Below are 4,673 nucleotides of genomic sequence, written 5' to 3'. Positions count from 1 at the left end.
GGCGTTGTGTTCCATTTTTGGAAACATTGTCTATGCTTACCTCACACATTAAACCTAGTATCTGACAAAGGAAAGTTGAAAACTCTGAGTTACACAGTTTCTGGCTTACTACAGTACACCGTTTGTTTTTAGTGTATTGGTTTGGGTCTTCCAAAAGCCATTGTCAGCATGGAGTTGGATATGGGAGAACAGCTTTGAGGGTTAAAGGGGAAGGTGGTAGAAGGTAGGGAAGTCTTTATACCACCCTGCAGATCTGACACCTGTGAAAGATTAGAAGCAAGTATTTTTTTAACAAGAATTTTCTGTTTTTCCATCTACTTTGATTAATCAGAATGCCTCTGTTAAGGAGGAGCTTTGCTTTAAAAAAAAAAAAAAAGATTTATTTATTTATTTGAAAGAGTTACACAGAGACAGAGGAGAAATAGGGAGGTTTTCCATCCGCTGGTTCACTCCCCAACTGGCTGCAATGGCCAGAGCTGCACAGAGCCAGGAGCCAGGAACTTCCTCCAAGTCTCCCATGTGGGTGCAGGGGCCCAAGGACTTGGGCCATCTTCCACTGCTTTCCCAGGCCATAGCAGAGAGCTGGACTGGAAGTGGAGCAGCTGGGGCTTGAACAGGCATCCATATGAGATGTCCGCACTGCAGGCAGCAGCTTTACCTGTACACCACAGTGCCAGCCCCAAGTTAAGTATTACGTCCAGATGGCCTCAGTCCAGTGCGTTATGGAAAAGTACAAATGAGGGTGATCCAGTAAGGGGTACATTCAGAAGTTTTCTTGAGACCAGAATGGCCTAACAGAATTCCTCCCCCCACCCACACCCACACTCCTTATCCCCTATCCCCCCCCCCCCCCCCTTGGTTACTAAGCTATTGCAGGCAGAGAAAGCTGGAAATTATCCTTTTGATAAGCAGAGCCAGGACTAAGATTATGTCGGTTCCCCACTTGGGGGCAGTTTTTAAAAGATGTAAGGCAGAGCAACAGGGATCTGATCTGTGTTACTGCCCAAATGGCCATGTCAGCCAGGTCTGAGCAAGGCCAAATCAAGGAACTCCATCCTGATCTCAGCTGGGTAGCAGAGACACAAGCACTTGGGCCATCTATCTGCCCAAGTGCTTCACAGGAAGCTGGATAGGGAGTGAAGCAGCCAGGACTCAAGAGATGGATTGCCAGGGCAGAGTGGTAAGCATTGGCTTAACCCGTTGTGGCACAATACCAGACCTGAGGGCACAAGCTTTTTGGCCAAAAGTCACTTTTTCACATCTTATTCTAAAACCAGGATTAATGCAAAAAAAAAAAAAAAAAAAGTCTACGGTGAATAAAATTTAAATCAAGGCTGGAACCCATCACTAACTTTCCCTGTTGCCTCAGGACGTATGGCCCCAGAGGGCATTGCTTGAGGGCCTCTGTGCAAGTGCTATTTTCCAGGCCTTTATCCAAAAATGTCTCATGGGCTCGGTATTGGCAATTTTTCTACTGCTCCTTTTTCAGGATGAGACTTGTGTGTGCTGTGGAGCAAACCCAAACCCAGGGGTGTCTTCCTTTCCCAAATGCATAGTGAAATGCCCTGCAGCTCGCCCAGTAATTGCTTACATTTAAAACAGAAATACTACATACATTTTTATATTTTAAATACAAAAATCTTAATAATATCCAAATTTTACAAGTTATGTAATTATCGTAATGTCTTCATTAGGAGTTAGCAAGTTCCATGATCCTTGGGGCCATGAGTCAATCATCTGGGTCTGACAAAATCGGTATTAAATATTTTATTCCCAAAAGATGCCATTGATCAGGGAATATCTGCAGAAACATCCGTTTCTTGATGGAAAATGCCAGCTTCTCAAGCCACTTGCAATCGCTAACCCTTGCTGCATTTGATCCTTTAGTTCTTCAGAATTTTTGGCCAAGGCTCTTGAGTGCGGGTCACGCTGCAATCCGGTTGCACACTTAAGTTGGCATCCAGGCTGACCGCTGAGCGTAGGGAATCGGGAATTTGCATTCAGGGCAACAAGGCCATTTCCGCCGTGCTGACCGACATATCCCCCGCCACGGTCATTTCCTCCGAATTTCTGGAACGCCCCAGAGATGCCGCACAGCCGGCGGGCACGCGAGATGCCCTTGGCCTCGGTCAGCGGCCGCACTGCCGCCGGAGGACCTGCAGGGGGCGCAGAACGCGGCGCCAAGGAGAGAACCCGAGCACGGCTGGGGCGGCGCCCTCGGAGCCTCGGCTGTGGCCGCTCACGCCGCTGTCAGCTGCCGAGTCACCGCAGTCCCTCGGCTCCATCGCGAGGCTAGGGCCTGCGGGGGCACACCTCCGGCCAGGTGAGGCTGCTTCCGGTGGTGGGCTCGTGGAGAGGGACGGGGGAGCTGAGGTGGCGGGGCTGGCGGGTGCCCCCAGTCACCCCAGTGCCTCGGTGGCCTCCCGGGGGCCAGGGATAGGCGTCTTCCTCAGTCACCTTCCTGCACCGCGGGCTGCCCGCAGGAGGAAAGTGACGTCGGGCCCGGTCTTGGGCTGCGAAGCGGAGCACTCGTGCGCACTGCGGGAATCGCTGCGTTCTGCGGCGTGCGGTTCACAGCGTGGAGGAGCGCGAGTTATGCGTGGGGGCTTCCACGGGCCCCACCGTTTCTCCTCTGTACTGTGCACAGCGCTGGTGGTGCTTTTCCTAGACACAGAGTCCAGGCCGGGCACGATACCGTCGCCTCCCGACCCGGGCTGCCCCCCACTGCACGCCCGCTGCCTGCACAGGCCTCTCGTCCCCCGAGCCCTCATCGCAGGCGGAGGTGGCCGTCCCGAGTCGCTCGGGGGTTCTTTGTTCAGTCGCGTTCTGGTCGCAGGAGGAATAGAAATTTCTTGCCGCAGGTGTCTCTGAAACCCCGCCGTGCAAAACTGACTTGCCTCGGAGATTTGTGCGCTGAGCTGTGTGCGGGTGTGTGTGTGTGATTTCCCTTCCTCCAGAAGCAGTGGGTAACGCCCAGCCCGCCTTTTTGGAACAGATGCTTTTCAGAATTCAGAATCTTTGAATTAAATTTCATCTATTTTAGAAATATCATTACGTAGAGGCAACAGCGTGGGGAGGAGGGCTGTGATCCTGTCTGCGTGAGTATTTGTGCAGCCATGGGTGTGAACGCTTTTTTTTTTTTTTTAAGATTGATTTACTTATTTGAAAGAGTCATACAGAGAGAGAGAGAGAGAGAGAGAGAGAGAGAGAGAGGTCTTCCATCCGCTGGTTCATTCCCCAATTGGCCACAACACCCAGAGCTGCACCAATCCAAAGCCAGGAGCCAGGAGCTTCTTCTGGGTCTCCCACGAGGGTGCAGGGGCACAAGGACTTGGGCCATCTTCCACTGCTTTCCCAGCCATAGCAGAGAGCTGGACTGGGAATGGAGCAGCTGGGACTCAAACCAGCGCCCATATGGGATGCCGGCACTTTGCCTGCTGCGCCACAGCCGGCCCCTGAATGATTATTCTAATGGAATGAGTAGAAGCCATAAATAGCTTCAGCTCAGATGTGTGGAAACAGCTGGGTGTCTGTTGCCCACCTGCTGCTCTCCGGGGACTGTTTTAGACACTTGAGTGGACAGAGTCCAGTTGCTCCCCATACAACAATACTGGCCCTCTCTGCAAACTTGGAGAATCCACAGCTCATTCAGGTGACTGACCGAGGAAAACACTCAAACACTGGTCCAGGGCCTCTCTTCAGGGACTTCCAGATCCTTTCCTTTGCTTGCTTGTCCAGCCAGTCTCAACGGCTCGACCCTGCCCACTGATTCTGTCGCCTCCCAGCTTCTCACACACTGCCCTCCTCTCCCTAAAACCAGTCCTCCACCCGCCTCTCCCAGCCGTTTTCCTCATTCTTCTGGACGGCAGAGACCACTTCCAGGAATTGCCCTGCGACTCCGCTGACTTTCACAAAGCCAACAGTGCCTGGTGCAGTTGTGCCAATAAGTTTCGGAATCCAAGTGAAATATATTTCCAATGTTCGAACTTTCAAAATTCCAATTTCTTGATTTTTCCCAAATGTAACAAACAGTTCATGATCTGATAAATAATCCTTTACTGAAAACTATATATTTTAATTTATAATTTTGATACAACACATACTATCATCCTTTCCACATTCCTCGTACTAAATAAATCAGTGAAAACACCTGATATCCCTTAGTATCTTTTAATAAATATCTTACATGTGCATAGCACTGTGGGGAGCAACTCGGACTAGACTAAGTTACTGGAATTAAGACTTATTCTATGCATCTGCTCTCCCACAATATGGCGCTGAGAAGGGAGAAACAGCTTCTATGCAGCTGCCTCCAGTTCAACCAATAAACAGCAGGACCTGCTCCTGATTGGAGGAGAGCAGCGTACTCGGCGTGTGGGTAGCAGAGTTGGGATTGGTGGAAGAGGACTATAAAGGAGGAGAGAGACAACGTGCACCAGGAACATCTGAGGGAACACCTGTGCAGCCCCCGAGAGAGCCAGCCGGCGGTGTGCCGCTCCCCCGCAGAAGTGGGGAAAGTGGCAGGGGGAACCGCCCTCCCACGGAGGTGGAAGGGACGGTAGCCAACCCGGGAAGAACCAGCAGCAAACCCAGGAAGGGCCGAGCAGACAAAAGAACAGCGCAGGGTCCTGTGTCGTTCCTCCACGAAGACGGGGAGCGACATAATGGTGCCG

The 4,673-nt window shown here is 51.4% G+C and overlaps 1 long non-coding RNA gene across 1 annotated transcript; it reads left to right on the top strand.

Annotated features, from left to right (window-relative positions):
• Positions 1-2,185: 2,185 nt before the first annotated feature.
• Positions 2,186-4,154, top strand: LOC138844610 (uncharacterized). The gene is made up of 2 exons (XR_011380697.1): positions 2,186-2,323; positions 3,149-4,154. It is a non-coding gene; the product is annotated as an uncharacterized lncRNA (long non-coding RNA).
• Positions 4,155-4,673: the final 519 nt, after the last annotated feature.

This window comes from Oryctolagus cuniculus, chromosome 12, assembly GCF_964237555.1.
Source record: "Oryctolagus cuniculus chromosome 12, mOryCun1.1, whole genome shotgun sequence".
Lineage (NCBI taxonomy): Eukaryota > Metazoa > Chordata > Mammalia > Lagomorpha > Leporidae > Oryctolagus > Oryctolagus cuniculus.
The sequence above is the reverse complement of the archived record's forward strand: the minus strand, read 5'-3'. Positions and strand labels throughout refer to the sequence as shown.